The sequence below is a fragment of the Rhipicephalus microplus genome, unplaced genomic scaffold (genome assembly GCF_043290135.1).
Source record: "Rhipicephalus microplus isolate Deutch F79 unplaced genomic scaffold, USDA_Rmic scaffold_17, whole genome shotgun sequence".
NCBI lineage: Eukaryota > Metazoa > Arthropoda > Arachnida > Ixodida > Ixodidae > Rhipicephalus > Rhipicephalus microplus.
Genome location: NW_027464590.1, coordinates 13,840,370 through 13,863,840, shown reverse-complemented (window position 1 = coordinate 13,863,840; position 23,471 = coordinate 13,840,370).

Genomic DNA, 23,471 nt, shown 5'->3' with positions numbered 1-23,471 from the left:
GTGAAAGACAGCGAACACACACTTTTTGCATTTCTTTTTCCTTAAAGTGAGGTTGCTACTATTGTAATTTAAACCTGCATTCACTTACTAAATAGGCAGTATAAAAGTTTGAATAGTTTTACAGCTGACATTTCTTACATATGTTCCAGAGGCAACGCGTGCTGCTGAAAGGGCGAGGAACAAATACTTGCGCAGATAACACCGGCGGTTGCTAGCAATCAATTAGGGGGAGATGGTGCGACTGCCTTTAGTTGCAGTCACATGATGAGAACTATATACTTTTATGCTGTATGCCTCTAAAACTCATATACGTGCACTTAAGCCATAGAGAAACATACTAAGTAAGTACGTCTCTCTATGCTTAAGCGGACGAAGATGGTACAAATGACAAAACGTATAAGTGTGGTCCTAAACTTAATAAGGCACTTGTTGCCTTGCGGCGGCGTGGAATCCCATTGCTTCACGGTACCGTCAATCAGCGTTGGCCCCTTGGGGGTGTGGTTTATTAGGTGGCGATTTCATGATCTGTATCCTTTATAGCAGGACAACTGCTCTGGTCACCTCTCAAGAGGCCCCTTAGACAAGAAAACTGGAAGAGATAAAGAAATGCTAGGCGTGTTTTTGTACGATGTGATCGATGACGGAATAGACGGCTTCCACTGCGAACAGGCACACAGGTCAGAATAAGCTAGCCTGAAGTTAGCTCCGGTCTAGAAGATGTAGCTTCACCATAACGAAGTGCCAATGGTGTAAAAAATGTGTTGTTTTTACCTCGGCGTAACATAGCCAAATATCAAGGAGAGCTACCAAACTATGACCTAGGCCCTTGTGTTATCGAGCTAGAAATAGATCGCACACGCTAATACCGCTTGGTTGTATACATGACCTACTGGGGACTTATTTTTTTATTGAGTTGTGGTAGCAATAGTAATGATCTCTATCCTCATGAGTTTGCGGGAGATAAAATATGTGGAGTTTTGAAAAATCGCTGTGGCTGTTTGCTCACGCGTTTGTACTGAAAAGTTTTCTTAGAAAATTCCCTGTCGACAAAATATGAAAATTCGGCATTATATGGTGTTCTGAGAACCCCAGAGAAGTGACGACCCGCACCTTAAGAATCTTCGCCCCTAAAACGATTCTGTGTATCTGTTGCTCATTATGCAGCGATGGCGTAGTGATTATGTTATCAGACTCGTGTGCGAAAGAACCATGGTTCTATTTCGAGTACCACGCTATTGCCCATCAAATTATCTGCATGATGATAGGTTTGTATTAGGAATGAGGTGCGGCTTCACACGTCACCACTACCGGTAACACACTCTCTTACCAGAAAAAGATTGGCCACCTTGGTGTAGTATCTAGCCCACTACCTTCCACATAAATTCACTAAATAACCCTTATCCCTCAGGCCCCACGGACTGCGAAGCCGCTGACCACAGCGGCGGTCAGAGGGTGCTGAGAATCACTGGGCTTTGACAGGCCGCCAATGAGATCTCAAGTTGGCAACGTTAACGCTATATTGTTATCTAGTGACAAAAGTCTCGCTGTGCTATTAGAGGAGCAAAACGGTGTTAAACGATATGCAATAGGCCTCAGTGAGGTTAGGAGGAGAGATGAGGCCTATGCAGAGCTACAAAATGTGCACGTCCTTTGCTATCGTGGCTTGGCTGACACAAAAGAACAGGGGTTTGGAGTTTGTTATCCACAGCGATATAGGTGGTAACATAGAGGAATAATACTGGATTATTAAAAGCGCGGTAGCTATCGTAATAACTTCAAAGATACATGATGTAGGTGACAGAGTCCCACGCGCCTACATCAAGCTATTACGCCATTTAGTTGAAAGCTTTTATGAATACATGAAACAGGCAGTGAGTAACGTAAAAACTGAGTATAATATTGCCACGTTCCATTTCCCAAGTTTTTGTTATCGTCCCAAAACACCACACGATTCTCAGCGCAAACCGCGCCTGCAGTTTTCTAGAGGGTTCCGGACTGTAGTAGATCATTTCGATAAGATCACGCCCACTGTGCGAATGGTACAGATTGTTCTGGAACGCATGCCGCCGCCAGTGATAGCGCTAGAACATTCGACGGCGGGAGTATAAATGCCGACGCGCGTCGCCGCTTGTCAGTTGTTGATCGAAGGCCGACGCTCCATTCGCCGCTATCAGTCTGAGACTGCTATCTGTGCGAGACTGCTGCTGTAATTGGACTTTCTGTTTACCGGGCACAGGTTCGCCAGAATAAACAGTTAAATTCCAACAAGAAGTCTCCTGTCTTCGGCCACGTCACGACCCCGTGACATTTGGTGGAGGTGCTGCTTCGTTCATGTACCGGACGCCCCCTTCAAGCCGTGAACCCAGCCCACGTCGCGGAGAAGACACCAACGCCAACCAGGAGCAGCGAACAAGCCGCCGACAGCAAGGGCTACCACCGGAGTACGGGCTTCTACACGACAAGCCGCGGAAGACCAAGGCCATGACCGCGACTGCAGTGACAATGACAACCACAGCGTCCCAGCCCACGATGGTCATGCATCAACCCAGGGAACCACCAATTTTCCGTGGGTCATCGTTCAAAGACCCGGAGTCCTGGCTAGAGACATACGACCGTGTGGCCGCCCTCAACCACTGGGACCATGACGAAAAGCTGCGTCGTGTGTTCTTCTATTTAGAAGACACCACAAGGACCTGGCTCGAAAATCGGGAGTCCACGCTCCGAACGTGGGATGTTTTCTGCGGCGCATTCCTGCAAACGTTCGCGAGCATCGCTCGAAAAGAGAGGGCCACTGCTTTATTAGAGACCCGGGTTCAGCTACCAAATGAAAATGTCGCCATTTTCACAGAACAAATGACCCGACTATTCCGTCACGCTGACCCAGACATGCCTGAGGAGAAAAAAGTTCGTTTCCTCATGCGAGGGGTCAAACAGGAGCTCTTCGCGGGGCTGATGAGAAACACACCGAAAACCGTCCAAGAATTTGTAGCCGAAGCGACCACTATTGAAAAGACCCTGGACATGCGCACCAGACAGTATAATCGTCGCCTGACTGCAGACTGCGCTGCTGCTCAAGCCAGTACCTCCGGAGACCTGCGTGAAACGATCCGAGCGATCGTGCGGGAAGAGCTGCGCAAGCTGTTGCCTTCGGCGCAGCCTCAAGTAGATTCGATCGCCGACATTGTGCGAGAAGAAGTTCGGCAATCGCTTCAAATTCCCCAAACACCGCTGCCCGAGCCGGAAGCTATGAGCTACGCCGCTGCACTGCGCCTCAACGCTCCTCCCCGTCTACGCCAAAACGCCGCCCCATCGCACTTCCGTCGACAGACGCCACCACCCCCACCGACGCATACCGTTCGCCAGCGGCCCAGCGCAGTGCACCGAGGAAGACTGACGTCTGGCGCACCCCTGACCATCGCCCGCTCTGCTACCACTGCGGCGAGGCCGGACACACATACCACCGTTGCCAGTACCGACAGATGGGATTGCGTGGCTTCGCCGTCAATGCACCGCGCCCACAGCCAGGTGAACGACCACGTGACATCGCCGACTACCTGACAAGAACTCAGTGGACACCACGAAGCCCTTCGCGTTCGCCGTCGCCCAGCCGCCGCACGTCACCGCACCACCGACAGTACTCTGGCCTAACGCGGGGCCGGTCTCCAAGCCCGTATCCGGGAAACTAAGGGCAGCAACCGGTGGAGGTGCGGTTGCTGTGCGACGAACTACCGAAGATCCTCCGACGACGACGACGCCGCGACGGAGCTTTCCGAACACAACGCCAACCAGGCAAAGCCCTGACGGCGAAAGCTCACTTACCGAAGGTGGCCTGACGACGCAACATGGAAGCAGCGGAACAAGCCGACGCAGCCGTGACCCGACGCCACGCCCTAACTGTAATGCGAGACGGCGAATAAGCGACCTCGACGTTCTTATCGACGGCCACAGTGTGACCGCTCTCGTCGATACTGGAGCCGACTATTCTGTCATCAGTGGGTCGTTCGCCGCGAAGTTAAATAAAGTTAGGACAGCTTGGAAAGGCCCTGAAATCCGCACAGCCGGAGGTCATCTCGTAACGCCTGCAGGAATCTGCACAGCGAGAGTCACCATTAACGGCCGTATTTATCCTACAGACTTCGTAGTCCGACAGCGTTGCTCGAGAGATGTCATCCTTGGCATGGACTTCTTATGCCTCCATGGTGCTGTCATCAACCTAAAAACAAAGTCGATAACGTTATCCACAGAAGAAGCACTACCGCCGCGCACGCCGTCTGGACACCATGCCTTGAATGTGCTGGAAGAACAAGTCACCATTCCGCCTCGCTGAAGTGTCACTATTTCAGTCGGCGCTCCTGAATCACCTGACTTCGAAGGCGTCGTTGAAAGCAGTCAGCATCTGTTGGTCACCCGAAATATTTGCGTCGCAAGAGGAATTGCAGAGTTGCGGGGAGGCAAAGCAACGGTTATGCTCACAAATTTCATTATTGAGTACAAACATGTGAACAAAGGAACAACGGTCGCATACATCGAAGAAATTGTCGAAGCCACCAGTGCTTTCGCCCTCGCCGATTCTGCGGAACCTGCTCAGAGGAACCAAGCCCCTCCCGTAGCTTTCGACGTCAATCCCAGACTTCCGAACGATAAGCAAAAACAGCTCAAGCCCCTGCTCCTGCAATACGAAGATTGCTTTTCGTCGTCATCGAAAATTCGGCAGACCCCAATCACAAAACATTGCATCATAACCGAAGAAAATGCCAGACCACTCCGTCAGAGTCCGTACAGGGTTTCGACGCGAGAACGTGAGGCCATCAAGAGACAAGTTGATGAAATGCTGCGGGATGATATTATCCAGCCGTCCAAGAGCCCATGGGCATCCCCCGTGGTGTTAGTGAAGAAAAAGGATGGGACCCTACGTTTCTGCGTCGATTATCGCCGCCTGAACAAAATCACAAAAAAGGACGTGTATCCTCTCCCACGAATAGACGACGCACTTGATCGGCTCTATAACGCCAAGTACTTTTCGTCAATGGACCTCAAGACTGGCTATTGGCAAATCGAAGTCGACGAAAGAGACCGAGAGAAGACGGCGTTTATAACACCAGACGGCCTCTTCGAGTTTAAGGTGATGCCCTTCGGCCTTTGCTCAGCGCCTGCAACTTTTCAACGCGTTATGGATACAGTAACGGCTGGATTGAAGTGGCAGACTTGCCTTGTGTACTTGGACGACGTCGTCGTGTTTTCCTCGAGTTTCGACGAGCATCTTCGGCGCCTTGAAGCTGTACTTCAAGCCATCAAGACTTCCGGACTCACACTGAAGCCATAAAAGTGCAGATTTGCGTATGAAGAGCTTTAGTTTCTGGGGCACGTTATCAGCAAGTCTGGAGTTCGTCCTGAACCACGGAAAACAGCCGCCATTGCCGATTTCCCGCCGCCCACTGACAAGAAAGCCGTGCGCCGATTTCTGGGCCTGTGCGCCTATTATAGGCGGTTCGTGAAAAACTTCGCCCGCATCGCCGATCCTCTCACTAACCTTACAAAGGCCGACGTGGAGTTCAAGTGGGAAACGCCACAGGAACACGCTTTCCAGCAGCTTAAACATCGCCTCCAGACGCCTCTGTTACTTGCCCATTTCCACGAATTCGCCGAGACAGAAATACATACTGACGCAAGCAGCGTAGGTTTTGGCGCCGTTCTTGTGCAGAGGGCTGACGGACTTGAAAGGGTTATTAGTTACGCCAGCTGATCGCTATCCAAAGCAGAAGCAAATTATTCCACAACAGAAAAGGAGTGCCTCGCCATCATCTGGGCTACGTCAAAATTTCGCCCATACCTCTACGGCAGGCCCTTCAAAGTTGTGAGCGACCACCACGCCTTGTGTTGGCTAGCCACTTTGAAAGACCCTTCAGGTCGCCTCACACGATGGAGCCTGAGACTTCAAGAATATGACATTACTGTCATTTACAAGTCCGGCAAAAAACACTCCGACGCCGACTGTCTCTCTCGTGCGCCTGTCGACTAACCGCTACCCGACGACCCGGATGACGGCTACTTCTTGGACACGATAACTACCGACGACTTCGCTGAACGACAGCGGGCCGACCCGGAACTTAAGGCCCTAATAAAATACCTCGAAGGCAGGACCGCCGAAGTCCCGAAGGTATTCAAGCGCGCACTTGCGTCGTTTTTTCTACGAAACGGTCTTTTACAAAAGAAAAACTTTTCACCGCTTCGGGCTAAGTATCTCCTTGTGGTGCCTTCAGCTCTGCGACCAGAACTCCTGCAGGCCCTGCACAACGATCCGACGGCAGGGCACCTCGGTGTTTCTCGCACGCTCGCGAGGATACAAGAAAGGTACTACTGGCCGCGTCTTACAACCGACGTCACTCGTTATGTGAGGACATGCCGGGACTGTCAGCGACGCAAGACACCGCCGACAAGGCCAGCGGGACTTCTGCAGCCAATTGATCCACCTTGCCGACCTTTCCAGCAGATTGGTATGGACCTATTGGGGCCGTTCCCGACGTCGGCTTTCGGAAACAAGTGGATCGTGGTAGCCACCGACTACCTCACCCGCTACGCCGAGACAAAAGCCCTGCCAAAAGGCAGTGCATCCGAGGTAGCTAAGTTCTTCGTCGAAAATATCTTCCTACGTCACGGCGCCCCGGAGGTCCTTATCACCGACAGAGGAACGGCATTCACTGCCGACTTAATTCAAGCGATCTTGGCATACAGCCAAACAAACCACCGCCGGACGACAGCGTACCACCCACAGACCAACGGCCTCACCGAGCGGCTTAACAAGACGATCGCCGACATGCTGTCAATGTACGTCGATGTCGAACACAAGACGTGGGATGCCATTCTTCCGTATGTGACCTTCGCATACAACACGGCGGTGCAGGAGACGACGCAGATATCTCTATACAAATTGGTCTACGGAAGGAGCCCGGCAACGACGCTCGATGCCATGTTACCCAACGTCACCGACGAAGAAAACCTCGATGTGAGCGAGTACCTTCATCGCGCCGAAGAAGCCCGACAACTAGCGCGGCTCCCTATCAAGAATCAACAGACGACCGACAGCCACCGTTACAACCTTCGACGACGCTTCGTGGAATACCAGCCCGGTGAACGTGTTTGGGTGTGGACGCCAATACGCCGACGTGGACTAAGTGAAAAGCTTCTGCGACGGTACTTCGGACCGTACAGGGTGGTTCGACGTCTCGGCCCACTTGAATACGAGGTTGTCCCCGACGGCATCACGAACTCTCAACGACGCCGATCGCGACCTGACGTCGTCCATGTCGCACGCGTCAAGCCGTTTCATGCGCGTTAACAAACTGAAACAGTGTTTTTTTGTATTATTGTTGTATCGTAATTTATTCATTGTACTTTCTTGCATTATTATTGTACCTTCATCTTTAGTTAAAGCATCGAGACGATGCCTTTTTCAGAGGGGGGCAATGCCACGTTCCATTCCCCAAGTTTTTGTTATCGTCCCAAAACACCACACGATTCTCAGCGCAAACCGCGCCTGCAGTTTTCTAGAGGGTTCCGGACTGTAGTAGATCATTTCGATAAAATCACGCCCACAGTGCGAATGGTACAGATTGTTCTGGAACGCACGCCGCCGCCAGCAATAGCGCTAGAACATTCGACGGCGGGAGTATAAATGCCGACGCGCGTCGCCGCTTGTCAGTTGTTGATCGAAGGCCGACGCTCCGTTCGCCGCTATCAGTCTGAAATGCTATCTGTGTGAGACTGCTGCTGTAATTGGACTTTCTGTTTACCGGGCACAGGTTCGCCCAAATAAACAGTTAAATTCCAACAAGAAGTCTCCTCTCTTCGGCCACGTCACGACCCCGTGACAATATACTGATGGGCTACCTCATTGCCAAACTAGGGAACAAGCAGGTTGGATACGAGGCAGTAGGGAATTATGGCATCGGTACTAGAAATGCCAGGGAGAGTTATTAGTAGAGCACACAACCGCATTGATTTACTTATCTTGAGCACCTTCTACCGAAAACGAGTGAACAGTAACTGCACATAGAGGAGCCATAATGGCGAAAGTGCATACCTAGAGATCGTGCAGAATGTGGAAGTGCCACGTCTACTTAGGACAGGTAGTAACTGCGGAGCCTAACGTGAGAATGAAGTAACTAGAAGAATAAAAAAGGGGTGGAGTACATACGGCAAGCATTATCAAATCTTCACTGGTAAATTGCCACTATCCTTGAAGAGGAAGGTATATAGGTAGTTGAAAGTTACACAAGGATTCAAGGCAGCTCGAAATCAATTCTAGACCTTGTCTTCGTTTCTGGAAATATAACACATGATTGCGTTTGTGACATTGTCCCCGGTATTTCCGATCACCTTGCTGTAGTGCTAACCGTGTCAAATCTTTCTGTCTGTGAAAAACCCAAGGTGACTACTTTTTATAACTTTCGTAAAGCCGATGATGAGTCGATACTCGATATCCTTTCTTTTCATTTTGATGATTTTGCCGATAGTGATGATAGTGTAAATGATCTTTGGATTAAGTTTACGGGCATTGTAAGCAAAAGCATTGAGCGTTATGTCCCAACCACGTGTAAAAAGCCCAGAACCAAGAACCCGTGGATAACTAGGGAGACATTTAAATTGAGAAGGAAGGTAAATCGATTAAAAAAGAAAAGTAAAACTTATTGTGCTGATTTCAGTTGTCAAGAAAGAATTGCAGAATTGACATCTAAAATTAAACTTAAGGTTATTTCAGATAAAAAGCATTACTTCGGTGAGTCCTTACCTAGCTTCATTACTTCATCGCCAGAGAAGTTTTGGAGAACAATGTCTCCTAAGTCAAATGAATGCGAAATATTTGATGACAATGGCAGAGAGATAAGTGATCTTGAATTAATCGCGAACCTTTTTAATGAACACTTCAGATCTGTTTACACTGAAGACAATGGTACCTTGCCAACCTTTGATGTCTCCTTACCTCCCATGTCTGATGTAGTTATCTCGGAAAGGGGTATCTTAAACATGTTACTGAAACTAGACACGAAAAAATCACCTGGCCTGGTTGCATATACCCAATGACTTTTTAAAAAGGTATGCAGAATGGACAAAAAGTATTTGCACGTGCTGTTCTGTAAATCATTACTCGATGGTGAACTACCGCATGATTGGATAACTGCCCGAATTAAACCATTACACAAAAAGGGAAACAAAAACCAGGTCGGTAACTATAGACCAATTTCATTAACTTCAACATGTTGCAAAATATTAGAACATATAATACACAATCATATCATAGAGTTTCTCAACAAACACAATTTCTTAACTAGACATCAGCACGGATTTAGAAAAGGTTTTTCAACCTGCACTCAGCTAGTTGAAACCGTACATGACTTTGCGAAAAGTATTAACCACGGCAAACAATTAGATGCTATTTTTATGGACTTCGCCAAAGCCTTCGATAAGGTTTCCCACAAAAAATTTCTTTTTAAATTAGAGAAAATACTTAAAAACAAAAAAAGTTAATGGGCTGGTTCTCTTTCTACCTAACTAAACGACAACTTGTTTCTTTTCGCTATTGCAACTCAAAATGTGTAAGTGTTGGTTCTGGCGATCCCCAGGGCTCAGTTCTAGGGCCTCTACTGTTTCTTTTGTTCATTAATGATATTGTAGAACAAATTCCTGTTAAAGTGAAACTTTACGCAGATGACTGTGTTTTGTACTCTGAGGTTCATAGCACATCCGACCAACTTCTGTTAAATCAGGCATTTCAAAAAGTAGCCTTCTGGTGCGAGGAATGGCAGATGGTCATTAACTTTGATAAAACTGTTTTTATGCGAATTACACACATGAAAAAACCTTTGCATTTCAGATACAATGCTAACAACACCTTTTTGACTGAAGTCACTAATTATAAGTACTTGGGGCTTTACATATCGATTGATCTCTGCTGGAACAAACACATTACACATGTAACGGTCAATGCAACTTACAAACTGTTTTTTCTTTTTCGTGCTCTCAAACTATACACTCCTTCTGTCCGCCTTTTTGCGTACAAATCAATTGTTTTACCAATATTAGATTACGCCGCTATTATATGGGATCCTTTTACTAAGACTAACATTAACAAATTAGAAAAAGTGCAAAAAAGAGCAGTTCGTTTTGTCTACAATAATTTTTCGAGGACTTCTGTTACTGACCTATTAAGCAGAGCTCAACTTTCACCTTTAGCATTAAGATACCGTAACTCAAGGCTTAAGTTTCTGTACCAACTAATTAACGGCCAATATCAAGTAGACTTAGTCGATATTTTTTCTTTTTCTTCTGGCTACTCTACCAGGCAGAGACATGACCTCACCATAACCCCCTTTCCCACACACAATAATTGCTTTAAGTATTCATTTTTTCCTCGCACCATAGTCGAGTGGAACAAACTAACTAATGCAATTGTTTCAGCACCCTCATTGGCATTGTTTTCCTCGGAATTAGAAAGTGCACTAACCAGTTAAATTTTTAAATAGCATTACATACCACTGTACATGCTTGTATAATTGTAGTCTGCTATTTTTATTGTATGTTATTGCCAGTTGAAGTTTGTATTTGCCCTATACACATTGTATAACCTGTATATATTATATGTCATTGTACTTGCCATTTGTTTATGACTAACTTCATGTACCACCCTGCTAAAATCACCAAATGGTGATTGCAGTATCTGTAAATAAATAAATAAATAAATAAATATAACAGCTGCTTCCTGCTGGTACTTACCTATCCAGCAGAAATCTGGAAGCTTACAAAGAGGGTGCATTCTTGATTGAATACACCCTTTTTGAATGCACCTTAAGGTACGAATAGAGCGCAGAGTGGGCCAGGGAACAAACCTAGGTTAAGGATGTGATAGTTGAACTCAAGGCCACGAAATGAACTTGGACCAGGCAAGCAGTGCGTTGGCAGGATAGCTACTTCTTTAGGGATAACTGACTAGTTTCCCAGAAAAGGCAAGAGGGGGAACGGAGACAGAAAGTTAGTGGACAGATGAGATTAGAAAGTTTGCGGGTATAAAGTGGCAGCAGCAAGCACATCACCGAGTGAACTGGTGAAACATGGAAGAAGCATTCGTCCCGCAGTGGGCGTAATCAGGCTGATGATGATGATCGCTCATCATCATAAAGCCTTTGAACTATTCTTCTTCTCTACGCTTGCTAGTAACACAAACATAATGCCCTGGCGTGAGCCCATTCCACGCAGTGTGCCACGCAATATGTTATATAAAATGTCCCATCCTAATTACCCTCACCATGGTTACGCCACTGCTATTGTATTTTCCTACTCTTCATAGAATGGTAGTTTTAGGCTAGTTTTCATGCTCATTGATGCAAGTGTTTATTTAGTTCACGTGCTGAGCAATCGTTGTTTTTTCCACCAGTAACCAGTAGCATATCACAAAATATTATTAATATGTGGGGTTTAACGTCCCGAAACCACCTTATGATTCTGAGAGATGTCATAGTGGAGGGCTCCCGTAATATGAACAGCCTGGGGTTCCTTAACGTGCACCCAATACTGAGCACACAGGCCTACAGCATTTTCGCCTCCATCGAAAGTTCAGCCGCTACAGACGCGATACGATCCCGCGACCTGCGGGTCAGCGGCCGATTACCTTAGACACGAGACAACCGCGGCGGGACCATATTACAAAATAAACATGGCGATCCCAATAATAGCCTTCTTTTGGACATTTATGCGAGAAATTTATGTGCTTGGATGCCACACAAGTCTTAATTTTATTGAACGAATGCAGACAATTTTTAAACCCTTATTGGCCCTTACCAAATTCCTGCTAATTAAAAAAACTTTTATTCGGCGAAACTATTATTAAGGATATTTTTGTGTTCCCTGCCAAAACAATGAATGCTAACGTCTTAATCTCAGAAGCAAAAGTGTTTACGTTTGTTTTATTCTAATTCAGCAGCACCTAAAAAACGTATCGTATATACTACCTGTGCTTATACTGTAAATGTAACTTTTATATTGTACATTTTAAGACCAATATTTATAGGCCCGTGTAATCAGATTTGGGTGCACGTTAACGAACCCCAGGTGGTCGAAATTTCCGGAGTCCTCTGGATGGCATCTTTCATAGTCATATGCGGTTTCGGGACGTTAAACCACACATACCAATCAATACTTATCCCTACTTTTCAACACAGTTCCTAAATATCTTATCCTACCAACCACAGCATTCTGATGATAGTGCAGGTTAATATAACAGGTATCCCACCATTTGGGTGACTGACTATTGTTTACAGTGAAAAAAACAAAAATCCTTGCACAAGTAGGCATAAATATTTGTATATGCCTACTAACAAGTAGGCATATACGTTTACTTGTGCAAGGTTTTTTCGATGCCTACTTGTGCAATGTTTTTTTTTTTGCTGCAAACAGTAGTGAGTCGCCTGAATAGTGCGATTTAATTCGTAGCGTTCAAATGTAGTTAAAAAAAGAGCCATCGCAGACGTGAGAGTGTGTTTTTTGTCTTCGTTTGCAGTTTTTAGGCCTTCTGTAAATATCCTGTATGTGTATACTATTTGTCTTAGAATTATTTCTACAGATTTCTCTGAGGTATCTCTTAATATAGGCCTCTAAAATGTTAGGAGACGACACTGAGAAGGTACACCTGGTTGTAAAACCGAGAAAAAGAAACAACATTGCTGACTGCTATGACACTTTTCACCTTTTTTTAGAATACATGTATTATGTGATTTTTGCTATAGACATGCACACCTTCGCAAGGTGGTGTAGTAAAAACGCACAGGCAAAGATCGATTCTCAAATACTCGTTTTATTAGAGGCTCGGATTCAGATCTTCGTATGAATATCAAGAAATACCTCAGAGAAATCATGCTGTCAAGAGGTATATGATGAAAGTCTTCTTATTTCTATTATGTGGAGTTTTTGTCCAAAGCTTGTAAAGAATGGAGAGTGATAGCATATATGTCAAAGACAAGATCTGGCCGTGCGTGTGCGTTCCAGCCCATGTTTTTTGTCATAAGCTCCAAATTATCCAACGACTTTTAATGCACTCACTAAACTCGGGGGAGCACCTCAAGGGCAGAGGAGCTGTATTATTCTCCCAGAATTTCTTTAACTCTACGAGGGGTAGGGCAGAATTGGCCGCGGAACTTACTCTTTCCTTGAAGTCAGAGTAAAAGAGACTGCGAACGCTCTTCTATTTACTCGGGTGGAGTTACCGTTCTATGCAACTCTCATGCCGATAAGGCATGGCTGGGGACTGGCACTCTATCAGCAAGGACGGAGTACGAACTAGCGCCTGCATATCACCACAGACAACGCAAAGCAATATATATAACCTGTAACCAGACGCCAATAGGCGTCGACGCCCCAGGTGTAACAATGCGTTAAGGTAAGAGGATAACTTTCAGTAATAAAAAATTGGCAGCTCCCACGTACAGTGTGAATCAATGGTATACAAAGCACGAATGAGAACTGTTGGTATGTCACTTTAAGATCAGCACAACGGTAAGATCAGCACAAGACAACTGATGCCGTACATGACTTCGGTGACATGATTATTATGTTCGGATGTGTACTTTAGCTTCGACGTCTATTCACGTCACGTAATACCAAATTTAGTATATGTGAAGCAAGCGAAACGACCGCAAGCACGCTATTAGCACGGTATGTTATGTTCTTGCATGACACGCGCGTCAGGATTATCATGTTTGCAACATTAATATATTTCGTCATCCATTGACACCACGTAACACCACATTTAATATATGTAGAGCTAGCAAAACACCCGCGAGCGCATCATGAAGGGCCCAATATACTCCTACGTAACGTTGACGCACCCGTACGCTGGGCACAGCGAGAGAGAGAAGAAACTTTATTCAATTGTCCCTGCTGGAATCAAAGGGGGCGGGGGCCGGGAGACTGGCCCCTCTGTAGCCCCCTTCTTCAGGCGGCGGCCAGGCCTTGAGTCCTGACGGCTTCTTCGGCAAGCCGGACAGCCCAGAGCTGGTCCTCAGGGCACGTGCTGAGTAGCAAAGCCTCCCACTGCTCGGCCATGGTGATTGTGAATGTAGGGTTCGTTCTGTCTTTAACTGAGTGAGTAGCTTCGGGGCAGGCCCATATAATATGGTCGGGCTCAGTGTTAGGTGCACCGCACGTTTGCATTGTGGTGTGTGAATAGCGGGGTAAATACGGCTGTACAGTGGCGGACAGGGGAAAGTGCGTGTATGTAATCGACGCCAGGTAGTGGACTGCTGCTTACTAAGGCACTTGTCTGGTGGTGGGTATTTCAGTCTGGCCTTGCGGTAATACATTAGGATTTCTCCAAAGGTAACCATTCTGTACGCCCCATTGTCGCGAAACGAGGAGACCATCATCTCTCGCTCAGCCGCGTCAGGTCGCAAGGGGTGGTGCTAGGTTGGATGACGCGCCCGGTGGACGAGAGCTCGGGTGGCGTCATGAGCGTGTTCTTTCCCCGCAAGCCCCGAGTGGCCCGGAGTCTAGATGATCTCAACGCGGCGACAACGTAACAGAGGTGTACTTGTGAGAATTCGGAGCGCCGGATGGGAGATCAAACGTTTGGTAAAGTTGCGGATGGCAGTCTTGGAGTCACTGATGATGCAGGATGCTTGGGTTGAAGCGTAGGCAAGAGCGATGGCTGCTTCTTCGCCTTCTTCTGGTTTGTTTGCGCGAATGGTGCCAGTTGCGGTAATTATGTACTGCGGCCCGGTTGCGACAGCGAGGACCATGACCCGATGCGTAGGATATTCCGCTGCGTCTCTATTCGGCACGTACGTGGCTTTCGCGTAACGCTTGCCTAGTTGCTTGGCGCGGTCTACTCGTCTTTCCACGTTATATTCAGGGTGCATATTGCGCGGTATGGGGGGAATCACGAAAGTGTCACGAATGTGCGAAGGAATTGGGAGTTTCTGGCCAAACTGGGAGACGTAAGGTATGCCGAGTGAGCACATGAGATCACGTCTTGTAGGGGTTTGGCCTAATCGTTCGTAGTGCGATATACGTTGGGCTTCAATGAATTCGTCTATAGTATTGTGAAGTCCTAGGTCATTGATTGATTTGTGGGGTTTAACGTCCCAAAACCACCATTTGATTATGAGAGACGCCGTAGTGGAGGGCTCCGGAAATTTTGACCACCTGGGGCTCTTTAAAGTCCTAGGTCATTGAGTTTCGCATTAGGCGTAGACATGGGGAGATGCAGCGCGCACTTGTAGCAGCGTTTGATTATTATGTTTAGTTTTTTTCTTGTCGGTGAGCGTAAGTTTCATAAATGGAGCAACGTAAAGGATTCTGCTTATGGAGAAGACGGTCACCAGTTGTATGAGATTAGCATCTTTCATGCCGTGTTGTTTATTGGCGATGCGGGAGATGAGCATAGTAGTCTGTTAGACATGATGGTGTAGTAGTTGAAGTGTTTCCGAATCGCCGCCGTTCTGCTGAATGCGGAAGCCCAATACGCGAATGGTATGGACTGTTCGTATAGGGTGATGTTGCACATGCAGATTTATCGTGGGAAGGTCTCTGTTGTAGGGAGATCTAGGTGGATAGACGAGTAACTCTGACATTATGGGCGAGCAGGACAATCCTCGTTGTTCAGCGTAAGTTGTGATTCTATCAGTTGCCAATTGAAGTGCATCTTGTATCTCTCCGTGACTACCTCTGGCAATCCACAAGGTGATATCGTCCGCGTATATGCTGTGTTGGAGGTGGGGGACATCTTCTAGAAGTGGCGGAAGGTGAAGCATGGCCAGGTTAAAAAGGAATTGAGAGTGGACCGACCCCTTTGGTGTCCCTTTCCCACCGAGAGTGATGAAAGGTGCAGGCGAATCCTTGACCGAGAGTGTGGCTGTCCTGTCCATTAAAGAGTTGTTGATTTAGCGGTAGGTACGGGCGCCTACGTTGAACGTGGCGGGGGTGGCAAGGATGGATGAATGTAGCACATTGTAAAAAGCCTTGGTAAGGTCTAGCCCCAGAATAGCACGTGTCCCACACCGAGAGCCGTCTTCACCGTCGATAATGTGACTCTTCAGTTGCAGCATCACGTCTTGAGTCGAAATTTTAGGGCGGAATCTGAGCATTGTATTCGGGTAGAGGGCATGTTCTTCCATTTACTTTTGTAGTCGAGTGTGAATAACATGCTCGAGTACCTTGCCGACACAGGATGCGAGCGATATTGGCCGAAGGTTCTCGATAGTGAGTAGTTTTCCTGGTTTAGGTATCAGAATGACTGTGGCGGTTTTCCATGTGGTATTTCTCCCGACTCCCAAACCATTTGCAGATAAGATGTGAGCGTTTTAAGTGATTCTTCGTCAAGGTTTCGTAAGATTTTATTCGTAATTTTATCCGCTCCAGGCGCTGTTTGGGGTCTCGGTTGTGAACCTGCGGGCCTCACTTCCGCTTTTGTAATGTGGGAATCGAGGGCTGGATTATCCACGCCATTGTAGCATGTAAGATCAACCGAAGTAGCACTGACAATGTACCGACTAGATAGGTCTTGGATAAGGTTTTCATTGGTACCTGGATAATTGTGCAGAGCGGTGATTAAGGAGTGGCGCTGAGCAGTTTTTGTCGAAGTTGTTTCTATCATACTACGTAAAATATTCCACGTTTCCAGGTAATATTTCAGGTAAGCGTTCCATAATGTTACAAAGCTGATGCCAGTTCTGGCGGGAGAGTTGAAAAGCGTAATCTTCAATTTGACGCGTTAATATAGCATTTCGTTTGCGTAATGAGTGGTTCAATTTGTTGGAGTTATAGCGCTTGCGCAGACCAGCGAGGGCCTCCCACATGTACAGCAGCTTGGTGTCTACCGTGTCGCCTACGGCTTCTTCTGTGGGAGACTTGGTAGCACGCTCAACGTCTCGTAGGAAGGAAGCTGTCCATTGGTCGATCGAGGTGGCACATTCTGGAGAGGCCGTTGCCCACAATTCACGGAAGACATCCCAGTCAACGAGGGCAAGCTGTTTGGATTTCCTGCGCTGCGGGCCAGCTTTGACAATCGTTTGTATTATGTAGTGGTCGCTGCCTAGATATTCATGAAGGTTGGACCACTCTGCATGCGTAATGTTTGCAGTGAAAGTGAGGTCAGGAGTGGTGTCTCTGGCAACTCTGTTGCCCAACCGCGTAGGGTATGCCGCATCTGTGATAAGGGTGTAGCCAAGATTGTGGGTGTCTTGCCACAGCATTCGCCCTTTTCTGGTGTCGTGAATATAGTCCTAAGTGGGTGAGGAAGCGTTCAAATCCCCTACCACGAGAAGGGGGGCAATTCTTGCCCACGTTTTGACATAAAATAGGAGCTTGTGAAAGAGATGTGGTTGTCGTGGGCTGCTGTAAACATTGACCAAGAACATACTGGTGGATGTCCGGCGAGATGAAGAGAGGATTTCCAATATAATGTGTGGCACTGTATCAGAGAGCGAAGAGTGTTGAATTACAGAGATATTTTGTTTCACGAGGGTGGTAAGGACTTCGCGACTGTCAGGGGCTTGAGTAGCCGTAAAGGAGGCGTATCCGACCAGCTTAGCCTGTCTGCCTGATTCCTGTAAAGCAATATTATCTGGTGTATCTCATTTCTTTGAGTGTGGATAAAAATTGTTGTAGCACGCTCCTCTTACGGTGGTAGCTACGGCAGTTCCACTGCCAGATGCTGTACTGAGTGTGTGGATTACTCACGGCCATCTTGGTTAATGCGGCCATAAGGCTTCTGATGCGAGTGTGAGCGAGAGCGATGTGTAAACCGCTCAAGCTCCGTGACTCTGCTATTGTAGCTGGCAAGAATACTCGAAAGTGTGGCTTCAGGGTTGTTCTGGATAATGGTCGCTCGAGCTTCCAGCTTTCCGTCGAGCATTAAAGTGAGTTGGTGCTCTAACTTTGCTGTGAGGATTGAATCGAGCGATCGCTCTAGCGTTTGCGTGATGGCCTGTTCAAGCATTATCGGTAACTGCCGTTCAAGTATGGTTTGAATCGTCTCGTGGGGTTGCTGATGCGGTACAGATTTTACAGGAAAATGGGTGCTGAGGCGGTAGGTGGTTGCGACGATGGTGTGGCTGATTCTTCTGTGTCTGCAGCCTTTCGTTTAGGGGGTAGGAGGTGGGGGTGGTATTGGCGTGCAGGTCAGCAGCGTGAATCAAAGAAGAGGACGGAGGTTGCTGGGCAAGTTGTTTCCGAAGAGCAGCGTTTTCAACGCGAAGTTCTTGTACTAACGTACAGAGTGAACGCAGCTCCATTGCGATAGTACTTAACATGGCTTCCTTATTAGGTGTGGTCGTGTGTGTACTTGTAGATGCTGTAATATGTATAGGAGCAGGTTGGGAGGCAATGCTAGCCCAGATTACTGTAGGGGTGGCGAGGGTGAGAGTGGGTTGCCGCTGCTGAAGGGGGGGACCATCCGAAGCCTCGGGTGCCGCAGAACCCAATCGGAGCTCCTGGGGCTGATTCTTGCGTCGCTGCTTTGATCGGCTGCGTGAGCCACGACGCTTCGAGGTTCGACTGGTACTGCGGGAGCGGGTGTCGCTAGGCTTCACCTCTTGGCGTTCCAGATGAGCATGTTGCGTGGAAATCATGGTTGAGAGGTACTGTTGTTGTTGGAGCTTAGCTTTTTCTTGGCGACGATAAATGAGAAGGCGAGGTGTCTGGTAGCGTTGAGGACAGGTTTCGTCACCTGTCTGGTGGGCTTGGCCGCACAGAAGACACTTAAGGGTGCATGAATGAGCAGTAGCAGGGTTCGCTGTGCCACACAGCGTGCAGATTTTGGCATTTGGTTTGGGGCAGACATCCGAGTGGTGGCCGACTGCCCCGCATTTGTCGCAGACTTCGGTGCGCTTCTTATGTAGGTAACATTTGTATTCGGCTCCTCGATAGTAGACATGGAAAGGGACTTGGTCGCCATCGAATACAATGTGCACCGTGTTTGTCTTTCCCATTCGGCGAGCTTGTAGTATCGTGGGGCTTCGGTCATGAACAAGACTTGCTGAGATGTCTTCAGGGGAGTCGTAGGGGGGAATATTGTGGATCACACCCTTTGCTGTGTTCTCAGGGGAAGTAACGTAGGCTCGAACGTGATAGGTTTCAGTTTCCGCATGTAGTTCGGAGATCCGACTGTAGATTTTTGCGTTGGATAGATGAGGTGTGCTTACTACGATGAGATTAGCTTCAACGCATGTGCGGTAAATGTCCTCTTTTAGTAGCGTTGCGTGCAGATCCACTTCGCGTAGAATAACATCGCACAGTTGTGCTTCCCTCACTTTGGAGAGATTGAGGCCGTCCCTCGGGCGAATCACAACTTTTACGTGATCATCTGGCAGACGTGGTTGCCTGGGTTTGCGAGAGAGACGCTGGGCAGATCCGTTCAGCATTGGAGTATCGGACACGCTTCCCTGGCCAGTTGGTGATGCCGGAGCGTTCGAGGCATGCTTGCGTTGCTTGTTTCGGTGGCTAGAGATCCATCCGGCTTCGAGGGTAGCGTCTTCAGGGGCGATCTCAGTTCCTTCGACTTCGACCACTTCTATGATTAACACTGCTGCGATTTCTGAAGGTAGGGCTCAACGTGGGCGAGTCAGATGGAGTTGGGTGGCACCGGCGTCGCGGCGAGGAGCAGCTGTTGTCTGGGCACAGCGTAGTCTACGTGAGCAAAAAGCGAGCACTCTATAGTCTGACGCCAGGTACGACCAGCGTCTGTTGGTGCGGCCCGGTGGCAACTGGTGCGAAATGCGACATGCTGCATTACGTGCCGACGCGTTACCCAGACAACACTGCATTTCCATCTTTTCGCGACGGAGGGATGCCGGACGCGCTGAAACGCGCATGCGTCAAAGCAACGCAGCACGGCACGCGCCTGCGAATATATGGCAGGACCGGCGCCTGGCGTGGCAACGCCAGCGTGACACGGCGAAATGAATGCCAGCGAACACGCGCACCGCGTCACGTCGAAATGTATTGGCGCCTTGACTGTGTCATGCATTCATGTTCTCACATGACAGGCATTTCATTATTATCATTTTTGTACCAGGCACGTACCTTCATCATCTATTGGCGTCACGTAATGCCAAATTTGGGATATGTGAAGCTAGCGAAACTACCGCGAGCGCATCGTCAGTGTGGCATGTAGTCATGTCGGTACACGCATGTCGTGATTATCATGTTTAGATGTGTCATTTACGTATGTCGTCCGTTCGCGTCGCGTAATATCGACTTTTTTACATGTAAAGGTAGCAAAACGGCCTCGAGCGCATCATGAGCGTGGCATGTAGTCATGTTGTTACATGACACGCATCTCTTCATTATCATGTTTGCACCAGCCACATACCTTCGTCATCCATTTACGTACTGTAATACCAAATTTGGTGTATGTGACGCTAGCGAAACGGCCACGAGCGCATCATGAGAATGGCATGTAGTCATATTGTTAAATGACACGCATCGCATGATGTTCAAGTTGGGGTCTGTCGTTTGTGTTTGCCATGCTATCATGCCATACCGTACCAGTTTTGCAACATGTCATGTTAACGAAACGACCGCAAGAGCTGCAGAACCTTGAAATGTAAATCATGACATTCGTGGCATACATGTCGTGATTTTCATGTCATAACTAGTCAAAAATGTTCTTCATACAGTCATGTTATGCCATACCAAGTTTGGTATCAATCCCATGATTGAAATGGCCAGGAGAGCTAAAAGTCGTAAGCAGCTAGATAGATAGATAGATAGATAGATAGATAGATAGATAGATAGATCGATAGATAGATAGATAGATAGATAGATAGATAGATAGATAGATAGATAGATAGATAGATAGATAGATAGATAGACAGATACGCTCAAACTCGCCGAAGTTCGCCAAGAAATACTTCGCATTTAAAAATTGAGTTTTGTGATCATGAAGTTTCGTTCCTGGAGCACCTACAGCGACTCCTTCGAAGCAAGGAACAGCAGCTACTTCGAACACGTGGCCAAGATTTCTTTTACGGCACAGAGAAATTGCCACTAGGTTAAGGTAGAGGTTCTACACATATAATGAAGAAAAAATGGCAGCATATCCACGAAGTGAATGATGGAGAGTGGGCAAAGCATCCGTCCGTCCATTCTTTCTTGCTTCCGTCCGTTATTGTCCGTCTGTGTGACCACTGTGCAGCCATTCGCCCGTCCGTGCGTGCATCTGTTCGTACGTCCGCACGCCCATCTGTGCGTCCGTCCCTGCGTTCGTCCAAACATCCGCCCCTGCGTCCGTCCATGCGTCCATCCGTCGGTGCAGCCATCCGTGAGTCCGTCCATGCATCTGTCTGTGTGTCCGTTCGTCCATCTATTCAACACTCCAAGTACCACCATCTCACATCTTTTCATCATATATTCCGCATATGCACCGCCATCCAGTGCATATTTCAAGGACTAAACGAGAGGTGACACACGCACACTTTCTTACGGCTTGCGCTTCGTGTCTACTTCCTACCTTTCACCATCTAAGGTACATGGTATATTATAGTTCACTGTATTCATTGCACTACGGCCCAACGCTCGATAAACCTTTATAAAACCAAAAAGGTTATGCCCAGCGAATATAACGTGGCAACCCTTTCTTGTCAGATAGTGCTCAATGTACATGTCAAAGGCTGCTAAGGGCGAATGAAAGACAGGAGGATTCGGCTTTTAGTTAACGCACACGCTGCGAATTTTCTATTGTTCAACAACGCACAGAAGAAATCTGTCACCGGCACCACCTTGGAGGTCAAAATATAAGACTGGTTACCTGCTACGACTTCTACTACGACTACGAGGGACAAACAGGTGCCGCTATAAGGAGCTTCGCCCCTAAAATCTGGCCTTAAAAAATCTAGCCAATACTAGGCAAGTAATCTGCCACCCTCGCTGCGTATAAACTGGTGCAAAGAGAAGACGACGTTCCGTTTCACGGGTCACAGTTTGAACGCAGACGTGACTTTCTATTCAGACTAAACGTTGCGCCTTCATAACATGAAAACAGCTGCCGTGCGTGCATGACATGCCGATAAAGCCAAGACTTCAAGTAATACATAGCTAATTGTTAAAACCCAAGTTGCATGTGCACGAATGTGCTGGATCATGTCACTTCATGAATTCACACTGAACGACAAGCCTGTGTTTGGACGTATGAGTCATCGAAGTGCCGGCGATTGCACCCGGCGGCTTTCGTCAGTGACCCATGTGGGCTGCGTCGCTGGCTAAAAGCGCGTCGCATCGACGCTTATCATTCTTTGTGCGGAGAGCGTACGCAAGAAACAATAGGTAATTCAAAATTAAAGATGACAAGGTTGATTGATTTGTGGGGTTTAACGTCCCAAAACCACTATTTGATTATGAGAGACGCCGTAGTGGAGGGCTCCGGAAATTTTGACCACCTGGGGTTCTTTAACGTGCACCCAAATCTGAGTACATGGGCGAAGATGACAAGGTTCTACTGTACAGTCATAGTGATCCTTATTCCTCGGTAATACTTATTAGTAAACCCGGAAGCGCCGATGACACATACGAGGCCTTCGGTTGATAAGCGATAGGCCTACATTTACTGAGAGTCGAACTCGTACGCGTGACATATAGTTGGACCGCTGTCGCCGGATGTGGATCGTGAAGGTGGAAGTTGGAGAATTCCGCAAGCCTCTCAAGGTTACATTGATATGTAGCCGAGGCAAACGAAAGTGTAAGGATAGCCAGACATGCGTTTGAGTTGGGATTTTGCCGACAAGTGTAGTTTTTTTGGCGTTCTAGTACACGCCATGGCTTCGCAAGGTGAATCGGATGCCGGATGGTAACGTTCGTAGATAATTTCTCGGCCAGCAATGCTGAAACATTGTCCTAACTGTGTAAGCACCTAGCTACAACTCTGATACTTAGGCATAAGTGGCTTCATCGCATTGAGCGGATGTGAGAGAATTCATGCTAATAATAGACCTCTCTCTCTTTGTAAACAGTGTGACGTCACTGCAGGCACTCCACCCCCCATACACTCTATCGGAGCAGGTGCCTGTTGGCAAGAAAGTTACTCCGGGGGCATCTTTCTGCATAGCAGAGCTGAGTGTCGGCATTCATTTGAAAGAAATTTCTACATTTCTATGGTTTAAAATCACAGTTCTTGAAAGAAGGGGGTCGCAGAAGGGTCACTGCTCATAGTGTGGAAATTTGCTCGCCGTAGTTGGATGAATGGGGAAATTTTGTTTGGAGTACCGAGAGACGCGACGAGCACGCAGTGGGCTTCACCCACATAGATGGCAGCCGTAAAAAAGCTGATCTTTTTCGAGAGGGGATGGTTCGAATGCACACGGTTACTGGCACTTTGAGAATTATTTGCATTGCATGGATGTAAATTTATTCAATTTACATCGTGGCATGTGCAATGTAGTTTTAAACGAGGAAGAGCATTGGTGGTAGCGTGATTTTAAGTTGCTATGCGT